The 23,216-nt window shown below is 39.8% G+C and overlaps 2 long non-coding RNA genes across 7 annotated transcripts in view; both read left to right on the forward strand.

Moving 5' to 3' along the window:
* LOC115601598 overlaps positions 1–18,090 on the forward strand; it is a 54,060-nt gene extending 35,970 nt beyond the window's left edge. The window contains exons 5-10 of one of the 6 annotated variants that reach the window (XR_003989411.1): positions 1,597–1,852; positions 3,047–3,152; positions 4,675–4,865; positions 4,963–5,078; positions 8,002–8,058; positions 16,922–18,090. This is a non-coding gene — a long non-coding RNA (uncharacterized LOC115601598). The remainder of the gene's footprint in view (positions 1–1,596; positions 1,853–3,046; positions 3,153–4,674; positions 4,866–4,962; positions 5,079–8,001; positions 8,059–16,921) is intronic. The other 5 variants (XR_003989413.1, XR_003989414.1, XR_003989412.1 and 2 more) reach the window with 5 other exon arrangements.
* Positions 18,091–20,252: 2,162 nt separating this feature from the next.
* LOC115601599 overlaps positions 20,253–23,216 on the forward strand; it is a 64,251-nt gene continuing 61,287 nt past the window's right edge. Inside the window, exon 1 of the long non-coding RNA XR_003989417.1 lies at positions 20,253–21,537. This is a non-coding gene — a long non-coding RNA (uncharacterized LOC115601599). The remainder of the gene's footprint in view (positions 21,538–23,216) is intronic.

A 23,216-nucleotide genomic window follows, 5' to 3' on the forward strand; every position in this document is an offset into this window, starting at 1 on the left:
GAACTATCTGCTAATGAGAAAGTGGGGTCAGCCATCTTCTACCCACAGCCGGAACAAGGAAACCTGAGATTTCTGCTTAAAGTAGGTAATCTCTGATTTATTAAGGAACATGGACTGATAGATTTTGAGAGAGCATTCCAAACATTACTTGTTCAGTAGTTCAGGGTGATGTATAAAGCCACTTCATTTTCTTAGTTTAATTGTAGATTATTTTTTCCTTTCTCACTTGCTACAGATACAGTGAAACAAAAATGTATCCACAACTAAAAGAGATGTATGTGTAGATAATACTTTGCTTTTTAGTAGGAAGGGAGTGGCCTGATGGTTTCTTCATTGCAGAAGCATGATTTTTAAATGGAGTTCTGAGACATTCTTTTCATCTCAAGCTAAAAGAGATTTAAGCATCAAAAATTAGTAATAAATAGGAATCAATTGTCAACATTTCATCATTGCAAATATTTTCTGTTTGGAATGTGACACCCAGCATTGTCATAATATTTGTGGGCTATGAAAAATGGGGCAAATAATTGGATTGGCAACATTTGAAAATCACATAAAAGAGAAAATTGAGTAGAATTTCCAAGAACTCCACAAGAACAGGTGATTGTTACATTATTGGATAATGCAATATCCAATATATGAGATAGCTATGTAACATATTGTAATGGTAGAGTAGATCTTGTGATACAGAGTGCAATTTTGGTCATGTCCCTTTATAATGTGTATGGGGGTTTTAGCTTACAGAAGCAATTAGACTTCTGTACAAAATGTTGGTGTTTATTTTCCATTATAAACAATAAAAAGACATACAATCAAGCCACCAATCAAAAGAGGAAAAAGGGGGGGGGGAGGGGCAAAGAAATTACTGACAGTAAATGTCATTTTACGTCATTTCTATAATAATACTAGATAAGCATATATAATTAAATAGAAAGCACTTAACTGAAAGATAGCAAAAGTAATAATTCTTTTACATAACAAGCAATTAGCTTGTAAAACTGTTTGCCAGAAGCTATGACTGAAGTTGAGAGCATACCAGCCTCTGTGGATTAAATTTTTTAACACTTCCCAGGTGAATTAGGTGGGCATATTTTCATCATGGGAATGAGGACAGAAGAATTTCCCAAGATAAAAACAATGCTTGAAATAGTGTTTCTTGTATCTCCCCTTGAAGACGTGTTCCAGGCCATCATTCAAGACATGGCTCTAGATTGAGTCAATCACCACATTGGTTCTTACATAGCTTTATGGAAAGGCCCGTATTCACAGGAAGTTAAGGTATAAGTAGCAGTGTACAGTGTTGTAAGCAAAATGATGTCGTATTTTAGATGCTTTTTCATCCATTTGAGTATGTACCTTAATTCTGAGACAATTTTGATCCAATTAATGAATCAGTTGGGGAGGGGCTATTTTTAAGATGCTTTGAGAGGCCTAATAATTTTTAAACAGACAAATATCATGCCAGGCCTTTGCTCCGAACCAGTTATCTTAAGCTGAAATGCTACTTAGGACTGGTTTGCTATCTAAATAGCACTTGGGAGTATCATCGAAGTAGTGTTTGAACAACTCTGACAAAACATACTGCTTTTTCCACAGTTAAGGAAGAAGAAAATCTAAGATGGCCGAAAGATTTCTGCAGATAAGGAGAAAGATGCAGCTGCAAAGAGCAACAGAGAGACAAAAATATTTGCAAATTCTTCCCCATAACAGACTCTCATTGCGACATTTGAATTAGGCGTTGACTCATCTGTGCAAAGCCTTTTACTGCAGGTGCCATCCATTTCATGAGTCTCCTCAGAGGGCGTTGGGGGGAGCTCCGCTGCAACAGGAATGCCTCAGCCAGATACAGCAGGTAGGAGAGCAGAGTCCCTCTCAGACAAACAGCAACTTGCTGCAGCTCTTCTCACTTCAAAGCAGTATTTCATTTCTTTGGAAATCATTCCATGGGGTAAAGGAAATATCACGCTGAGATTGTCAGCAACATTCCTCACTGCTCAAGTGGCTTCCTTTGGACAGCTGTTAAGATACCGTTTTAGCTTTGCAATTTGCTCTGAAGGGATAGCAAATAATGAGTGTAAGTTGGAAAGAAACTGTTTGAATTCCTAGGCAGACACCTTATTTGTATTGCACTTATGGTCGGCCAGCAGCAGTGACCATTTGTTTTTAACTGACACTCGGATCCTGTGTCCTGCTGTGTGAGATGAAACACAGCGAGGGATTCATTGCTCCTCTCTCTTACCTTAGGGCAAAAGGACTGGTGTTGCTGCAGGCTGAGTCTTGGGGCGGGGGGGGATGTGCATGAAATGAACTAAGCATCACATTTTGCTATACATATGTGGCTAAAATACAATGGAAACTGAGGGCACAACCCAGATTCACTATGAATGTTCGTAGAAAAGTCTCTTATCCCTTCTATCATCACTTCCCAGGGCAGGGAAGTGCCAATGCTGGACCAATTGCAGTAGTGGTTCTTCCATTGTCTCATCCGAAAACAGGGAGCAGAAAGTGCTCAAGAGGAGGATGCAGGGCATGGCTTTAGCTTTTCAGCTCTCTGAGGAGGGGGGAGGAGAACACCGTGCAAAGGCTCATCACGTTTATATGACTGCTTTGGCTACAGTCAGTGACACAGCAGAAACCCTCCCCACTACCCTAAAACCAGCAATGGCACATAGTACAGGCAGAAAAGTCACTCTCAGCACTGCTAGTAATTCAAAAGTGCAAATGGAGAGAAGTGGTTTATGAATTATTAGAGGTGTATGAGGTGTCTTGAAGCACAGTGAAAGTTTAAGAAATACGTTACGTAGCAGTAAGCTCAACAATTTTGTTGCCAATAACTACAATGATTTAGCATTGTTTCTTTTCTGGAGTTGAACAAAATGCAACAACTACTTCCCGTTATGTATCCTAAGGGCATATTAGGGCAGTGTTTTTTGTTTGCAGAATAATGGTCAAAACAGCTTTGCATAACCAGTTACAGTAAAAATCGTTTGCAGCATTTATATCATCTGCTTACATGGGCCATTTTTGGTTCTGATGTGGTTTGCAGGAGTTTTCGGTTGAATTGAAGACAAGCTTTTAAAGCTGATTGGAACCAACATGACATCAAGTGAAGCTAAAGACGAGCTTTGCATGACCAAAAAATGAAAGAGGAGGTACTTTGGATTCTTACATGCCCATAGAGCTGTTTTGCTTTTCCCTTCAAATAGTGTGTAAAAAGAGAATTTAAAAAATTTCAATCTCATGTAGTTTTTGTTGTGAAACACTTCGAGAATTTCTCACAGTTTCAGTGGTGTGTGAAATATAAGAGAAAAGCAACCAAGCCCATGTCAGTTTTCAGTGTTAAGGCTTGTGGTAATTCTTGCATTTAAATTTACCAAAGTTACACTACATTATTTTTGCAGGATAGTACTTTTTTCCTAGTTCATGTACCGTATTGGAATTGAAATTATCTCATGCTTATGTTGAATAACTCATTACACAATTAAATGAGTCACTGTGGGGTTATCTACATAGGTAATACTGACACCATGCTGCGGGCTGAATCCAGCCCCGATTCTGTCACTGTCATCCCAATGGAGCTGTATGAAATACAGTAGGATTATCTGTATGCTAATCCTGTAAATCAAGATGGAAAAAAGTGGACATCAGTGTAGATGTATGGGTCATGAAAGATAAGCAATGTCTGGAGTTGGTAGGTTACTTCCACAGTTGTATAGATTATTATTTGAAGGAGGGCTGTAGCAGTGCACTCTTCGCTGACACTTGGATAATACAGTAAATATTTTGCGGAATGCATCAACTGCTCTCAGCCTTGTGTGCGACACTGAACTTTTATGAAGTGCATTATTATTAAGGATTAACTACAACATTACCTTTTAATAGGATCATAAATCTTTAATTACAGTTCAATATGGTACCAACTAAAATTGCTTTTGGAATGAAACACTTTTATTAAATTATATGAATAAGAAATTTCTTCCAGAGGTAAAAAAATCATAACTTCTCAGGGAGAAGTTAAGGCATACAAAACTCCCCCTGACTTCAAAGGATGCCAGTGTCTGCCCGCTGATTAACATGGAATTTACCCAGTCTGCCACTACTATTTTTACTACTTTTAATGCCCATTAAAAAATCGGGCCCCTCTATGATTATTATATTTATATTTGTTCTTTAAATTCACAATGGTGTCAGCCATAATTATGTAAAAGAACTCATCCCAGAGAAGTGGCTTGGCATGGTGTCTTTTTCTCCTGTCAAAGATCAAGGCAGTGGAGAAACAGCAGGTTGGTGGTGGGTGATTTTCATCAAGAAACAAGAGTGTTCACTGAAACTGTATTAAAAGTACATCTGGAATTTCTTGCCAGTTGAAACATGAATGTCATTGCAGCTGCAGTTTCTGCTCCAGCTTAGCTTCCCTGCAGTGACCTTTCTGAACACGTTTCTGCTCAGGCTCAGAGGCTGCCTGTGGCAGCAGGGCTGTGCCAAGGGAGGCAGCCTTCTGGACGAGTGATGGGGGTCACACACTGTAGTGATGGGAAAGTTTTTAAAACATGCAAAACCGAATATTGTTGCTTGGAGGGTTATTTTAGGCACCTCCCAAAGGGAGTGTATAGTGCAGTTAAATACCTTACTGTTAGTTTACTCCTCAACATTTTATGTTGCTTTGTCTTTCAGACAGCAGCTGACTTTTATATGGGAACATCTTTTGGATGATACCCTTGGATTACACCCGTGAATGGAAAGGCAATAGATCCTACCCACTCCTAAACTCTCATTCAAGGCGAAGAGGAAATCTGTGCCAAAGAGAGTGAGCTGCACTAGGAAAATGTTCTTTGCAGCTGTGTGCTGAATGGATGCGTAAAGAGGTAATGCTTCAATTGCAAGGGAAAGGAAAAGGGAACACTGTTTTCACAGCAAATATTTTCCAGCCCACTGATGTAAAACCCAGTGTTTCCTTATTAGAGGATACGATGCAGGCTCTTCCACACTTGCAGAGGCTGGGCAAAGCAAATGTTCGCATGCATGTGATGAAGCTGTATCGCAACAGCTGCTGGTTTAAGCAGTCCTTTCTGCTCTTGGTAAGTGTAAAGAATCATTGGCAAATAAGGTTAGTATTGGTCCCAGGGCTGTTCCATTTGCTGTCAGTTAAAAGCTAAAACTCAGGTGATTTTGCAAGTGAAGGCAAATTTGCATTCTTTGCCTGACTGACATGTTCTTATTATAAAGATTAAAACATGGAGAAAGCTACCTTTGCATCATTCCCCTTATGCCTCTCTTGACTGGCATTACTGTCCTCATGCCTTTTTCTTTTACAACTGTCTCTGCTTTCCTCTCAGATTTGGAGGTACCAACATAGTGTTTCAAATGTAAGAATGGAATGTGTTAGCTTTCTCTAACTAACTTGAAAAACCATAGACAGTGAAGTGGCAATAGCATAGGCATCAGTCAGGCTATACTCCATACCCAACAGCTCTGCCAGGCAGAGTTCGTTTATGCTGAAATTCATCCTGGTACATCCTAGCTGGCATGGCCATTGCCAAACTTTAACTAGTTTAAAGGTAGTTTAGAGGTAACACCGATCCTTCGTGAGTCCCTACTCTGCAGTCCTCCAAATACATGTAGCTACAACTTAACACATCCCTGACTATTGTACTTGCTTCTGTCCTTCAGAAATAGCTTTTGTGTAGAAGCAGTTGTAATGTTGATATTTGTGACCTGGGAAATTTGAAAGCTTGAATGATTTTGCTGCAATAATTCAACAGGAAATTTGCTACCCACAGTTACTGAGTCTCACAATGCGTGGTGAGTGTTTCTGAAATGGGTACAATGACTACATTATCTGGCAGCATGGGCTGAGAGGAATGTACTTGTAGAGTGAAATGGTAGTGAGAATGCCACATTTCAGGCTTTTTCAGGTTTTATTAATTCAGACTGCCTTGCATGTACTGAGCATCCATTTGCAATCGGGGTGCATTATGTGTGCTACTGGTGCATGTCTTCTGGGTTAACGCTACCCAAAAAGAATGCAGTTTGTGCAAGATCCACAGTGCAGACAGGCAGCAATATCACAGGGCTGGGGAGGAGGATGAAATAAAGGTTGCCTAAAATCTCATAATCTAAACCAGCAAAGAGTACTACACCTTAATTAAAGCATTATCATTTATTGCATATAAAAGGAGTGGAGTTGGGTAACTGAATGGTGCATTCCCAAAAGTAGCAAATTAGGTATCTTTTAATCAGAGGTTTTCTTAATTAATTTTTTACCCTGGGTTTTTAGTGCTTAGCTCTGCTTAACTGCAGAATTGTCTTACCAAGTTAGCAGCATATTCTAATTTTTAACACCAATGTATGTTGGGCATATATGCAAAAAGTTATAACATACTCGAGTTTTTGCACTCTGTTTTCACAGCCTGTTCCCTTAGGCAATCCAACTCATAATTATGGTGGTTTTTAATATACTGTATAGAAAACTTATAGGTAGCTTAAAGTGACAAACAAATAATCAGGAATGTTTACATTTTTCTTTTCCTAACATTGTGCTAGCTTATTAGAGTATGTTTACAAATGAATGCCACAAATAATTTGACTAAAGTTGTGAAATGCTCATCTAAAAATTTCAGATTATCATTTTTTTTGTATACCAAGCCTTTATGCCAGAATAAGTGATTAAATATTGCCTCAGCTTACACTGTCATGCTGACAGATTTTTTTTCTAACAAATAATTATTTTGGGGAAAAAAAAAGGGAAAAAGGTGGGTGTGTTTTGATTTGTTTGATTTCTTTTGCATGTGTGTGTAATTTTTGGGTTTTAGTTTTTTTTTTGGTGTGTGCCCTTCTGAATGTGCTTTATAATGTCAAAGAGACTGAGAGGGCATTTCTCACTCCATTTCCTCCAGATATAATTTACCACAGGATTCTAGATGTATGTGAACTGTAACATAGGGAAGAAGAAAAAACCAGCATTTCTCATTATATTGATACTACTGGGTATACTGAGTAAAAGACTACTAACTTAAACTCCAAGCCTGGTGTTTAAGTTAGTAGTGTTCAAATTCTTTAATTAAAGAATTTGAAAGGACTACACATCTGAGTTTATTTCTTCATTAATTTTTTTTATTCACAAGGATTAATTGTACAGGGCAAATAAGATAAACTGAAGTGAAAAAAAGCAGTCTGTGTACAGTGCGTATTTGCAAAGTCAGCAGCCCAGTTACAGTGATAATTTTGTCCTGGAAGGTAGCATCTGGCATGCTGACCTCACGGACTGACAGAAAATCCACACAGAAAACATACATTCAACTTATAGGGGGGAAAAAGTTGGCAAAGTCTGTGCTTACCACACAAAACTGTCCTCTGTGCACATGTCAGAGGGATGACATGTCCCTGTCAACACCTGGGAGAGCACCTCTTGTTGGAAAGGTAGGTTGTCTTCAGAGACAGAAGTCACACGCTCAGCAGTTTCATTAGAGAAAGTTGCATTTGGGGGAAGTATTTCAGGATTGCTTGTCTGGGGTGTGGTTTAAAGATTTCTTATGTTCTCAGTTAAGAAGCAACAACTATCCGAAGCTCAGGAGCTGACACAACAGTATAATGAAAATATAGCCAACCTTATGAAGAAATACTATTTCATTCTTTCAACAACGAACGTAGTTGTGTTGGCAAATGATGGGCACAGACTGAGTAAGGAGCCAGAGCTATTTGAAAATAACATAAACTGGTACCTGCTGTCACATCTCTTTGAGTTACGATCTCATCATGATTTCTAAGCTAAGTCAGCCTTTACCCTGTTAGTAGCTTGATAGGAGAGCTGATAGGGGAAACCCATCACATTTTTAGGACATGGTATTCATGGATAAGTCATCAGTGCTGTCATTCCCTCCCCCTCCACAGCCCAAATCAGTGCTGCACTTTGCCCCCTTATTCAGCTTGAGTGTTTTGGACTTCCAGAGGGTGATACTGCAACCAGATCCTGGTCCTTAACATTGATTAACTTTCCCTCAGCAGGTTTCACCAAGGAGGACGATTAATCAGATGTGCCTTGGTCATGTTCTAAACTGGGTAATTAAATTTTTCCTGCCTACATTACCTTTGAAGTTTTAATTACTTTACAGCTTTATTTCCCTTTATTTGATTTCCTAAAATGTTTTGCAGTAATTCTTTGCTCTCATACATGCGTCCACTCCAAATACATCCGTATTTGAACCACAGTAATTCTGCCCCATGTGACATTTGTATAGCCCCTGCAGACATGCTAGGAACCAATAAGTGTATGTGTTTCCTTGGTGATACAACAGCGATTCATGATACATCACCCTTCACCATATTTTAAAATAAATATGCCCATGTATTCTCTGCACTTGAAATGCAAATAGCCACATTGTTTATGGGGGCATTGTCCTCAGCGTAGAAGACCCAGATGCCTGGAGAACATCCTTCAGTTTGGAGCTTTTCCATGTCACCACCTAAATTGGTATGTGGAGGGCAGGAAACTGTCTCTCTCATAAGAGAGTCTGCAGGCCCTGAATATTGTGTTTGTTCTGCCACAGCTTTTACCTGGTTCTTTGCTATTACTCTAAAAATAAGCTGAAACTGTGGCTTAGGTCATGAGAGCCATCCAGAAACATGGTCATAAATTCCAAACAGTCAAATAAAACTTCACACATCAAATGAGAATACAGAGCAGAAAGATTTGATTCAAGGCATAGTCATCCAGGTTGTTGCACTGATGTAATTTCCATCCCTCAGAAAGGTTAAAAGGAAGAAATAATAAAAAAAATGTTGTAACTAAGCCTATCACTGAGATCTGTACCTGGGGAATATTGATTCGGCGCTACTCAGCCAGAGGAAAGGCAGGGGTTCTTGCATTTATTGTAGCAGTAATAAGGTGAAGTTGTACTTCTCAATGATGTTCCACTCCAAAACAAACACTGAATCAATATTCAAAGCTGCTGTTTCCTACTGGAAAAGTCCACAGCAGGAGAAGTTGAGGAAAGACTTGCTTTGCCCACATAGATTTTAACACATACACCATGGGAATATGTTAGTTCTGTGCTTTTTACCCAGGCATTGCAAGAGGGCTCTTGGGCTTTGTTGTGTTCACGTTTTTCATTTTGCTTGTATGGTAGTTCAGATGCTGCTGTGAGATTACCACTGCTGGTAACCTAACAGTAATCTGGATACAGAATTTTAATGTAGCAATGCAGCGAGAGTTTTTAAGCACAACATTCCTCTTACAAAGCATCAGTTCTGCCAGCACCAGCAGGCAGCTGGGATAGGTCTGCAGTAGCCTGACAGCAGTAAGGGGGGACCAAGACCTTCCCTTACCTTGTTAACTTCCATCGCTTGGTAAATGGTAAGGAGGAGAGGGGCCAGAGAAAGGAAAATGGAGAGATGACATATGGAAGGGAAGGTAAAGAGAACAGACATCAGAACAGGAGAAAATACTGTGTTTGCCTTGGGACCTGAAACAGCTTTTGCTGCCTGATAAAGCAATACATAAAATTAACCATTTTTATAATTAAAATAATGATACTAGAGCTTGTTCAATAAAATGCCTTTTCATATCTGGAATAACATTCAAATCCAAACTTGTTTTCAATAGAGATACAACACAAAATTTGAGTCCAATATGAGTCCTTGTGTAGCTATGTATATAGGTCAAATGAAGTGATTCAAGTGTAGTGTTGTGTTTGGTGTATGTAATACTGACTTCTTTCTTTGCCCCATCTTTCCCTCTCCTGGCAGACTTAAGCAGGAAAAGACATTGTGTGGATAGGAGTGTCAATATCCTCTTAACATCACCTAACATTATCTAGCCCTGCTCATGACAGTAGCTGGCTCTTGGCATAATGTTTATGGAGAGCATGAGATGAACTAGAAAGCATGGCAATACCGTTGACCTTGCTGCTGTTCAGAGTCAAATAAAGCTCTGTCCCTGAAGGGGAAAACTATTCAGAAATAGAAGTGACTCTGATTCTCCTGCTGCCTTGCACCAGGAGTGGTCATTTACTCTTGGGGGTGTTATATTTAAAGAATTACATTTTTGAATGTGCTCTATATCCATGTTGATGCTGTTAATGAGTAGCTGTCAGGGACTGACTGTGAGACTGCAGTGATACTCTCTTTCTTGCCACCTCTCACACTTCTCAGTGTCATTTCATCACAGCCAATATCCACCTATTGAGGACAGCTCTTCCAGGCGCTCTGAAGGCTTGGCAGTGCAAGTTTTTGTACACGGCGACCCAAGAATTTGTGGTTTAGGGTATAAATGCATAGTGTACAAGCCGTTCCTCATTCACACAGACCCTTATTGTGTGGACAGAAATGCTGAATGTTTCTGTGCACGGGGTTTTGCTCTGCTCCTAAAAAGCACATGCTGCAGACATCACCCCAGCCATGAGTGCAAAATGGCTGGTCATTACAAGTGGTCTCATAGCCACTTCTCATACTTGCTTTTCCCACTATACAAAATCTAATTTTCCTTAATGTCACTCTGTTGGTACATTATAGCTGCATTTCTCGCACTCTTGGTAAGAGCTCTACTGACCTCGGGATAGCACAAATCGTGTCATTCCCTTTACCAGTGAACACAGCTTCCCCTGTCATTTCATCACTCAGTGCTCTGGTACTGCCACATTGACAGCACTTCAGTGTTTGCATGGGTGTAGCGTCTTAAAAATTTTTAGAAACATTTAAAAGGACTGAACTTGTAAGTAACATCCCTACTACTATATTCACAAGCCTTTACTCAGACTTTATGGTGGACTTCACAGAGCTCAGAGCAGCTTTTATGCAAAAGTCTAAACAGAGCGAATGGGGCAGAAGAGATTTCTTATAATTCTTGCAGTGAATGAATATTAGGGGAGATATGGTATGGGAGAGAAAAAACATTTGTTGATATTCTGCTTCCTGTAGCTTTTCCTTTCAGCTCACATTACTGTTACAGAGCTGTTAATAACCAGTATTTTCTTGCATACATACATCAGTGAAATTTCTTCCCATACATCTCATTTCTCACTCCTCCCCTCCCCTGCAAAAAGAGCCTGCCACATTTCTTGATAAGCTAAATAGGCCAGACTCGCTCGCTTCTACAGTCTGGGATTTCCCAAACTGTAAATCACACCTGCCACAATGCTCCTGATTCAGCCTCCCCTGCTGCTCTCCTCACGTGTCATTTTACAATCACCAAAAGCAGAGCGGGACTTGCACTCCTGCTTTGTTTTGTTGAAGGCCTTGTACAAAGCTGACATGGCTTTCAAAAGTTACTTGCACCCATTTAAAACAAGGGCAGAAGCTCATCTCCTTGATTATGTAGTGGGTTGCAAAATTCACGTACTTTTTTTACTGGATACAGATCAGTGGGAAACCTGGCTGAGGAGGTTCCTGCAACTCCATTAGGGAGAAGGCTAGGGTGCATATATATATATATATAGGCCTGCCACAGATTTGAGGAAAACTGGCACTTCAGTGCCAGTTAAAGTTGGTTATCATTGTGTTCCTAGCAAAGGTAGTCTTAAGCTACAAAAATTCAAGTGGAGTTCTGTAATGCCCTAAGGAGAGTTTAGGATGGTTTATGTAGGAATTTTTAGCTATTCTTCAAAGCTCTGGAATGTAAAGAGATCCTAATAGTCAAATCTAGGCTTTTGGCTTAGGTTTAACTCTAATTTGCACAGACCTGTCTTGTCCCAGCCTCCTCCCAGCCTTCACCACATTATACTTTCCTTACACCAGCCACATGAAATCACCTCCATTACAATAAACAGTTCACTTAAAAATACCAACTGTGGAAGTGGAACACCCCTTTATTGCTCTAAATTGACATTCCAATATAGATATGAAATAAATGTTTTCAATGATACTAAAGCACAAACCAAGAAAAAAAGAGGCTTTGATTTTGGATCTTGCTCACAGTAGACCCAAACATGAGTTGGTTCCACATGAACTGCATGCTGTTAGGTTGACCAAGCCTATAAAGGCAAAAATCAATACCAAACAAAACTCAGGTAGACCTATTATACAATATTTTATTTACTTTACATGTTTTCAGTTTCCAAGCACTTCTTCCTAAATAATTTTTATTTTATTCCTCACTCTGCATTGCACACGTTTAATTTTTTAGGTTGACCTTGTTTAAATCTGTATCCGTTTGACTTTGGTGGGGGATCCTCCCAGTGCTATTGCAGTTACAGTTTGTTACAACTAACTTTACATCAAGTCGCAGCTAATTATGGCCAACCAACCAGACAATTCTTGGAAAACAATCTAACACACTTGGGTTTTTTTTGAAGTTACCTGAAGACCCAAATACTGGAGTAGATGTAACACGGGCAGGATCCAACGTGGAAACTAACTGCCTTTGGAAATAATGCTAGGTAATTCTCCCTCTCTGGTTGGGGGATATTTGACAAGGAAATCACTGTAAATGTAAAACAAACCTTACAACTCTGTAAATGTGGTTGTACCCAGAACAGCTTATAATATACTAGAATAATATCTGGTCAAATGTCTACCTGTCAGCAAAATAAACACCCTTTGAAACAGGAATTGCTTGAAATAGAAAGCATAGGAAACTGATAAGAAAAGTTTTAAAAGCTTTAAAATTGATTCTGTAGAAAACAAATAGGGTCAAACCTTAAAAAATGCTGACCACCTAAAAGAAAAACCAGTGCAGAGAAGTGCTGATTTTGAGTTTAGGAAGCCCTGCATGTGTCTCTGACATGCTGCCTACCAGCTCTCTGCTTCTCACCTCCCCAGGCTCCTGGCACGGTGGCAGGCGCCAGCAGAAGGGAAGGTTTGATAACTGAATACCTGAACATCTGCTACCTCTGATGGTTGGCTTGGGGTAGGTGGTGTGTGGGAACATATCCTTGTTGTCTGACTGCTGCCTCCAGCAGGGAGCTGAGCTTGGCTGGTAGATGCTCTTTGCCCTCTAAAACTCTTCTAGTTAGTCTGAATAGTAAATTAACCACAAATATTTTAAAATGTTGAAATAAAGAAATAAAACTTTTTGTATTTTCTTTAGGTCTGTGTTAGCATGGACTTTGCCAAAAACAAAATTCCAGATATTCTTCCCTTAATAATTCTCCTTCTAACTTCTAATTAATTCTGCACATTTTCTGAGATGTACTTTCCAGAAAAGCCATTTCCTCTGATTTGTATCAATTGTTCATTTCTGCTCCTTCTTGAGATTTCTCACACCTGATTCATGAATCCCTTAAAAGGCTTTCCTTTGAAAAGCTGCCCCACAGCTGTGTCAATTATTTTCCAGCGTTAGTGCTGGCAAGTAGAACTTGTGACTCTCCTGAGCAATTAACCTGGCAGTTATCAATAGCAAACACTGTGCACTGTAACAAAACGCCACCAAGTTGGAAGTCATGAGGCGATGGATTGTACAATACAGCTAATGAAAAATGTAATTGTAAAATGGTTAGCCCATCTGACTTCTTTGAACCCTTGGCAGGCGACACGCTTAAGTAATGGGTTTAAGAAAGCTCAGTTTCCCACCTTCCTGTGTGCTAGATGCTGTGGAGAAACAGTAATGCCTTTATATGTGTAGGTGTGTGTGTATGTTTAAACAGGGAATGGCAAGCAGTCTGTAACACTGTTCACTGTGCCTGGGTTTTCTAAACTATGTGAATCAGCAGATGCAAATAGAGGACTTTTAAATCAAAATCAAACTTGGACAGTAAATCACAGTTATTTTACAGACATCCTTACATGGATAAAGTGACATTTGTGCTCAGACCTGCTGCTTGGAGCCTAGTGCTCCATTTCCTGAAGCAGGCTTGCTGGATTTATAGACTCCTAACCACTGTGCCCAACCTGCACTTTTTTTCTGTGAGCTTGCCTAGTACGTGATGTGCCCAAGTTGCTCCAGACACAAGGCAGGCAGTGCTAACAAACACGCCACTTTAGGTACTCACCATGCAAGAGCTGGTCTTAAGAGAGTTCAAATGCTGCAATGCAACATCTGCCTGTGTTGCAATATTGTGCATGTACAGCCCTCTCTTACTGCATTTTTTGAAAGAATCGTCTCTTGCTTCCCCCTTCCTCCCATCCCAGTGTGACTTCTCTGAAATCAGGAGTTTTACTGTGGCTCTTCAAGCTCTCTGCCTGGGCTTGGCAGGGCATGTGCTGCATTGCAAAAGGGAACCAGACCCTAACCCAGTGAACTCAGTAGTGAAGCATACCGAGACTTTACATTTGTACTGTGGTATGTGTGTGCCACATCACTCTTTACAGCAGATGATGACATTGTCTTGCACCTTCTAATTGATTGATAGGAAACTTTGAGTGTGTGATAAAAAGTTACTTTGTAATCGAATGCAAATACTCAGTACCTTTGGCAATTGTTTTCTACTACCTATTCCATTGAAGATTAGTTAATTATCTGATTTAACACCAATTCCTTATGATGGCAGTTGACAGAGACATGTACTGGACATCTGAGACTGGTCCAGGGTTCTGAAACTGCCCAACATCTCAAAACGTGATCTGACTTGATTAGTGCTAAAGAACATCTGAAGGTTATTATAACTTGTATAAGTTACAGAAAAGCCTGCATTTAGTACTGTACTATATGCTTTGTGAAGTGTAACAGTTATACATTAGCTTTATGAAATTGAAGTCTTCTTGCATATTACATTAATACCAGTTAATAGGGAATTAGTGCCACCTAATGTAAAAATGTAACCCAAGTGTCTCTGATAGTATAAGGATAGGCTTTCTCATTCTCTCTCTTCCATTTGCAATAAACATTAGTGAAATAAAAATAACTGTGGATTATGGAGCTGTTAAATATTGTATATTCTTATGCTATTAAATATAGACTATTCACCTTTGATTAGCAACAAATATTCTGTTTGAGAAATTGGCTGTTTCTTAATGCTTTAAAGGATTCGTTGTGGTAATGAAATACTTCCCTGTCTCAGTCTTGTGTAAACTCTAATTATTTTGGCCCCAGTTCTGCAAATGCACATGCACAATTGCAGTCAGATGTGGAGAATTAAGTGCATGCATAAATGTTAATGTGAGCAGAAGCAAGGTCCTATGCGTAGCCTTTTCTCCTTTTACTAAACGTAGAAGTCCAAATTCCAAAGATGATTCCATCTCTCTGGCTGTTTTATAGGAGAAAAATAATCCTTTCATAAAAATTAGTGAAAGCAAAGATAGATATAGAGAAGGAGTGCTCTGGTTCCCCAGTACCTATTAGGTATAGGTAGATACTTATTAGGTATCTTCTATCTGAACCAGATTTGCCAAAAGAGCAAAGAGAAATGAATCAATAACTAAACCCAGAGCCCTTTTCCCATTCTCACACACCAGCCTTCTTGCACGCTGGCTGCAAGCATCCTTCACCTTTCAGTCACTCACTGGGACTGAGGTGTACGGCAGTGCTGAACATTGAACACTTAACCCAACCTGTGGGTTTGCTCTTGTGAGTCCCACTCAGGGCAGCGCTCCCAGTGTCTGTGGAGAAGGCAAAACTCTGTTCAGCATCTAGATGGAAATTCTATACTAGGAAGATACATTACATAGAGCACCATACCTTCTCTCTGTAACAAATATATAATTGATATGAGGATGGGTTTTCTTGCTGAGATGTAGTCACATGATTTACCCCTGCCCAAAGATGATTTGGCATTAACACAGTGACTTTCATAAAGTAACAGATACATATTAGAGTATCTAGAGTGATCTAAGAAAGAGCAGTGAGCAGTCCAGGTGAGCTCCTGTTAAAGGCCTAGCTAAAGGTTTTGCTGAGAAAGCTTTGTTTTAATCTTTTCAACTAATTTTAATGTCAGCATATGCTGAAGCACTATTATTACATTTGATGTTTTAGAAATGGCACATTTGAACAAAGGTTGCTTTAGACATTGCCACTGTTAATCACAGTAAGCCTTCAAATTGTTGAACTGGGATGCATCTGGGTATTGATGAAGGAGGTAGCTCCTGGCAAATACTTTGGTTTATAAAAAAATAATTATGAGTCCCTGACACCTCGAAAAGAGTCAGAATGGGGTATCAGTGAATGATATTATGGGAGCTTTTGAAAATATTTAGGACATAATGCTCTAACCACTTTCAGGTAGACAGAGAAGCAACTACATTGTTTTTGTTGCATGATCAATAGTATGTCATAAATGAGGTAAGGAAAAAGGTGCCCTTTCTCAGCTTTTCTAGTTTATTCAGTAATTACCGTGAATGTCTGATAATTCATGCAATTAATGCATGCAACTTTAAGAGAATTAGGGCCCAAACCCCCAGCATCTCTGTGTCAAATGTGAATTTCGTGATACCCGCTATTTGGTTGCACTAAGCATTTGTAGTATGATACTTCATTTTCCTTAGAATAAAACTTGAAATTTATAAAAATGATAAAATCAACTAAATCTTCAAAAAACAACCTGCAACTTGACTCAATGAACTTGACTTTGTGAATCACGGGAAAGATAACTGTTATTCTGAGTCAAAACCAGTGAACATTGTAAGGGTTTTTACAGTAAGTTTCTGCACAGTCCAAATGTTTTAACCAAAATGCAGTACTTACTTAAGGAGAAATGCAGCTAGGTGAGATGTTTTGACTCTGACAGTCAAAAAGGAAAGATTATTGTTATAAAAGGAAAGATTATTGTTATAAAACTTACTCAAAATCTAATTATAAAAGAAATAATTTGTGTCATGCACTCATTTCATTAAGGCTCCAATTTAGCTCAGATTTTGTTACCACAATGTAAAAGACAAACATTATTGTAGCTGCCTTCATATCAAGTTATGTATTTTATGCATAAATTGTTGCTGTCAGGATTAGTACTCATTCTGATGTACAGAAAGTGCATTCTGGAAAAATTACACAAAGTTGCCTGTTGTGGCTTTTGAGGTAGTTGCATGAGTCTAATTGTAAAAGGTTTGTCTGTTTCAGAGATGGACACAAATGGAAAGCTGAGATGCTTCTGCTGAACTAAGCTAGATTGCAATGTTGGGTGCTAAATGATGACGTGCTTCTCCCCAAAATTCATCATTTCCTCTTCCTGAAGCACACAACCTCATGCAGGTATAGTGTCTCTCCAGTTGTATTGTCTACCCTGCCACTGCATTGGAGGTCCTCAGGTCCAGCATGGCCTCTCCAGGAAGTCCAGTTCCCTGCTTTTATTTCTGTAGCTCATCTAGCTTTAATTAGAAGATTATGCATCATATATTCTTGAGGACAGGGGTGAATGTTAGGGATCTGTACTACCCTTCCTTTTGGTTGGACGGCCTGGATAGCAACAGCTGCAAAGCCAGAAAAGGGAGCATAAGCCTGCTCACATAAACACCCAAAAGCTTCTTGAGAGGGTGTTTGCCCAGAACTGGTGGCGTAACTAAGGAAGATGACCATCAGCTGGGTTAAACAGTAACTGTGAATTATAAAGAGGCTTTGGAAAAAGGAGAAGCCAGCTTGAAAAGGAATGATAATCGACATGAAGTGTGTTTGGGGCTGGGCACCCAGGGAGGGCCAGGGGCTGACTGCAGCCCTCCCAGCTAGGGCATGGGGGCTTGTGTGCCCACAGGTGCTCTGTCTTAGAGGTGGCATGGGAAGGTGTGAGGGGTCTGCAAGAACATACTAACACTTTGCAAGTGCCTAGTGTTGTGATGAATCTCCTCTATCACTGGTATTGATCCTGAACATACGGGTCACAGAGTAGCAGTTATTTATGTGCTGTCAATAAATCAATAAACCATTTGATCTTGATTTGATTTAAACCACCTGAACTGAGGAGATTTCCCTGTAACAATTGTGTATTTCAGTGGGATGTTTGGGTCTTTGGTAACTTTTGCTCCCATGTACAAGAGATTTCTTTTTCTTTCCCTGTACCTTTCACCGCTGCCCCTGCCCCTGATTTCTGTATTTCACAAAGATGTCTGAAAATTAACTTGTAGAGTCTTAGTGGAGCCAGGAGGGTTTCTTTTCATTTTCCCCATACTATCATTCTGTGAGTGAATTAGATGCATAGAGAAGAAATGGACAAACGGCCTTCTGTCGTGGTTTAAGTACTGCACCAACTACTAAGAAGGAGAAAAAAGACTGCTACAGGTGAACCCAGGACACCTTCTTACTAAGGTAATTTTTATGATTTTACATATATATATATATAATTTATATTCGCCAGAGGGGGAGGAAGGCTTGACTACATCCACCCATGATAGCTCAGAAGTCTAGATTTCTGTGTGATCCTGTACCCTTCTCTCATGCATTTAAATTCAGTTAGAACACTGAGACATATTCCAGAGTTCAGCTGTGACTTCTAAATTGAAAAAACATAGTGGAACCCCTTTCTAGGGGAATTTATTATTAAGTAAGTAAGTAAGTGCAGTGCTGCATTTTAGAAATCCATGAGAAGGTGCAGAAAGTGACTGCAGTTTTCCTTGCCTGTGATCTCTTGCTTCAGCAAGGACAATGAATGCCTCTCTCTAAGCAGGCTGGTTTGTCTGTTTTCAAAGCCATTTCTTTGAACTGCCTTCCATTAAAAAGAAAAGAGCATTTTAGCATATCAGATTTACTGGAAGATTCATACTAAGCCACAAAATAGTTCTCCACGCTCTCGTGATCAAACTGATGAGTTAAATTGGTCCCTGCATACAGCAGCAGTGCAGGGCTTATTGCATCTCTCAAGTCCCAGTTATGCTTTCAAAAGAGTGCATTGGCATTATGAAGGCAAATTTGCCTGCAGATGCATTGCACTCAGTAGGATCCACTTATCCTACATGGTGAGCTTTATCTAAGGTTTGTAAGCTTGCCTTTTCCTGCCAGGCAAAATCTTTACAAACAGATTTCTTTTAGAGATTTTTCTGGGATTTTACGTTTATGAAGAGGTATCTGGGTAATGTGCTACAAGATGCTGAATAGTCTGTATTTTTCCTGGTTTGTAATAAAATTTCTGCATTTCTGGCACTTTCAAAATCCACATTTTGGGACAACCATATGTTCAAGACAAGGAGGGGGTTTTTTCTGCCATATATGCATGCTCTGATGTTAAGGGGTGTTGCCTTTGCAGGAAAAAACCCTCTTTCTCTATACCGAGTGGTGATAAAAGTAGCTGGTGGCTTTAGAGGTGATAGATGCCAATACTTCGAATCTCAAGGGGGAAAAAAAATTAAATTGAAATGTCTACCATGTTTAGAGCATTGTGCAAGTCATCCTGCTTTGCAGCACTGTGATTGAGATACGCTGATCCGCCCCATCTGCTCCTGGTTGATGGGTACTGGTGAAAATTGACCCACTAAGTGGTCTTCAAGAGGTATAGCAGGAAATGTATTTGCTCTTCTTTTGATTGCTAAAGACAAGGTTACAGTGATAAAGGAAAAATAATGAAAGCAAAGTAAAAGGTAAGAAGAGCTGATGCTACTCCTTTTCTCTGACCTTTCTGCACAGCTAGGTAATGTGAGATAAATCAGTTGCAGTGAATGAGTGGAACCTCCTGAGGCCACAGCCTCAGGGTATGGAGTGCTGGGTGGCAGAGAAGTCCAGGGCACTCCTGCCCAAACCGACCTCCTGTTGGGCCACAAACACAGTGTGTGATGCCCTCGGCTGGGCCAGCACAGTCCTTCAGGGGACCACTGTGTGAACCACAGTCAGAGGGCTTATCTGTCTTTAAGTAAAATGGGGTTTATTGAATTTGGGGCTTTATCTGCACACACTTAGTCAAGGTGTACCATACAACTGACAGGATCTCACTGATTTTGGAAATGTTATAGTGATACATATGCTCCTTCTCAAATGTCCTCTTGTATTAATCTTGAAGCAGCATCCTGTATCTCCAATCCTGAACAACATTGTTCGTATGTATTTCATGGTTGGCTTTATATAGTTGCATAACACAGCACCAGCTGATAGGGTCCGCATTTTCAATTAATTTTCTTAATGTAAAAATCATGTTTGTCTATTCCTAAATGCATACACCAAACCAATGGAAAGAAACACAAAATCGTATCTGACTCAGAATAGCCATTGGTTTGGACTTCCTTTCCACTAAAAAAGGCCATCAGCTTTGGCATGTACCTTTCTGGTCATGTATGATTCAGTAAAAGCTAGCATATAGAGCATGAGCTACCAATACAAGCAGTATTGCTCACATTTACATCCCATGTTTTCTGTGAAGTAACACATGCCATTTCTTAATTTCATTGCAGAATACAGTAAGCTTTTTTTCTTCTACTGTTGATATTTATTTCAGATGAGGCTGCAGGAAGGTGTATTATATGTTTTCTGATGGCAGTAAAATTGAGTCAAATACTTGATTCCAATATGGATTTCCTGCTATATATTAAGAATTAAGTAGAGAGCTGGTTGTAGCAGATTTATTTGTCAGAGCGAGATCTTTAAAGACACACCTCACTGTGTGATTCATTTTTATTATTAGTTATTTATCCTCCACTACATAATCTTTTCAGGGAGATAGCTAACATGGTTTGAATGTACATTCAACCCTAGGAAAATAAAACTCATAGGACTCACCTTCCATTTCCATTCATTCTTTCATCTGTTAACCTCAAATTTGTTTCAGTCTGTGTCATCAGATACAATGATGTCATTCTTACACTTTATTATGTCATTCGATGTTTCTTTTCTGGAACTGAATTCTGTTTGTTGCTGGAAAACACCATGAATTCAGAAAGAGTTTGGAAAAAAATCTTTTGTAGTAACTATCTGTAGTTATATTTTGTGACCATGTCACACCAGAGCCAGCTTATGTTCATGTGTTCTTGAGAACAAAGCAAGTACTGAGAACATCATCACTGATTTATAGGTTAAGCCTAAGTGGTTTCTAGGCAATGTCCTAAAGTTATGAGAGCTGCTTTTTTGTACTACATGACAAAACAAAGAGGGTTTAAGGAAGGAGCCTGAAGGAAGATACTGCTACTCTAGGCATTATCGTAGTTGCTTAGTTAAGTCCCAGTAAATAAGGAAAAGACTGAAAACCATGCATTTTATCAGTCCTGCCAGTACAAAGCAAAGTGCTTGGGTGAATCCAAGCCTCAAAACATACTTTCTGGAGCTGATCCACTATTCTAATGGAGACAGCAACTCTTAGGAGTGAAAAAATGTGATTATTGGAGAAATGACGCTGCATTGTAAGCAGCACCCCTGATTTAGCTGTCCTGGTGCACAGCAACACTGCCCCAAGCAGACAGACTTGGTCCATGCACATTAGATGCTTCTTCCTCACTGATTTCAGCCATGCTTGACTGGAAAGCTGTTTCTTTCAAAAAAGCCTTTCTGACACAAATATGTACATATCTATGTATGCATCTTAGAGAAAAGGCACCCTAAGGAGCTAATTGTGATCTTGGGACCATATACACAGGCAGAAGGCTTACCGTAGGCGCTTTGCTCTTTGAAAAAGTTTGTTCTTTTTTTGCTGTAGGCGTTGATGACTAAACTATTTGCATTGAACAACAGCAAGACTGCAGAAAAATTGCTAGATACAAAAGAGAATATTATGTTGTCATTTTGTGGAAAATCTGGCTTCTAACCTGCAGAATGCAATGAGAATCTAGGTATGTACAATGCTGTGAAAGTGAGTTAAAATCTAATCCTGTGCGTATTACCAGCAAAGAGTTTCTGCCCCATGACTAATAGTGATTTGGAGGAGATGTGATGAAAACTTGGAGCCCTCCAGTCCAAACTGACCTTGGCATCTTGGTAACTACAAATCAGATAATCTTTGACCAGGCCCTTCTTTTTTTTGTTGTTTTTGAAGAGCTGTAGCTTAAGCAACCACAAAATGTATTTATCATTTTCAGAGCAGTGTTGGCCTTACAAAGCTTGCATTCAGTGCTTCAAGGAAAGGGGAAAATAAAATATATGTAAAAAATACGGTCTGCCTGTTGGAGCCCCACTTAACAGACCCTCTGGTACCACCTGAAAAACGTGTTCTATGTAACAGAGCAATGACCAAATGAAAAACTCAATGCCAAAACCCCCTAAGAAATAGCATTTGCATCCTCTTTGCTCTCTTCAAATCACTTGTAGACACCATATTATAAAAGCAGGCAAAAGGGAACAAAGAAGGGAAACTGGTATAAAAAGAGACTCCTTTTGCAAATTTTGTTTTGGAGAACTCTGAACAACCAGGTGCTGTTGTTGAGTATGGTGGCCTGTGAAAGAGCCATAGCTGAGTACCCATACCACTGTAGCCTACAGCCATTAACACAACATGTAGCTGGAAGAATTAATTCTCATGTTACTAGTAAATTGTTCTTGGATTACTTTACGAGATGCCCAGCTGTGATTTTATAATGTGCAATTATATTGTGTTAAGTGAGGTTACTGTTTCTAGGAAGTAGTAACATTGGTAGGGTGTCTGTAGTCGGGGAGCATGAACTGCACTTTGGCTATAAACACAGCAACCCTGGAATCAGACCCCTGACAACAAAAATTGATGGGCAGACAAGGGAGTCAAATGTGAATAAGCAATATGTTGCAGGTATGGTAACTGCTAGTGTCAGTATGCAAAGGACCTGCTTATTGCCAGGATGGAGGTATCTGCCTCAGCCTGAGCAAGAGATGCATCTCTGCATCCAGACTCTAACTCACCCTGGACTTCGAGTAAATGCAACAGTTCCTTTCAAAAAGGCACTGCCAAAGACAACCCCTACTCTCGATCCTTTCCACTCTCCTGCTTAAAAACATATGCATTAGGACAAGCTCTGCTGTGGTCCTCACTCCTCAAATGCAGGCATATAAAGTTTGATCCATCCAATGATACTTATGGAAGTATCCATTTTATCTTGAATCCTACAAACTGTTGTGGCATGCAGCTGAGGAGCTTGACTGTCATTCTTCCAGGGTCCTTACATTCAATACAGACTTGCACACATTGGCCCTATGGGCAGAACAGCTTGCAGTGAGCATGTTCCTAGGAACAAGAACATTTTTCATCAAGTCAGAACTGAGGGCTGGATGGGCCTTTCTGGTAGATTTCCAGTTTTTGGGGGACAGTCAGAGCTTAATGCAACTTTTGCCCTTCCTGCTGTGGACTCACCCTGAGTCTGCTGGAGTAGCCCCCTTGCAGCCTTGGCCTGGGAAATCTGGTGCAATCAATATTCTTTCATCCATGTGTGCAAACTTAGCAGGTAAATTGCAGCCCACAAATTAGGAGTTAATTCGGTATTCCTGTATCTCCTTTAAACACATTAATCTGCTTTCTGAGGAGGACACGACCAACCATCAGTTC

This window comes from Strigops habroptila, chromosome 2 (assembly GCF_004027225.2).
Source record: "Strigops habroptila isolate Jane chromosome 2, bStrHab1.2.pri, whole genome shotgun sequence".
Taxonomy (NCBI): Eukaryota; Metazoa; Chordata; class Aves; order Psittaciformes; family Psittacidae; genus Strigops; species Strigops habroptila.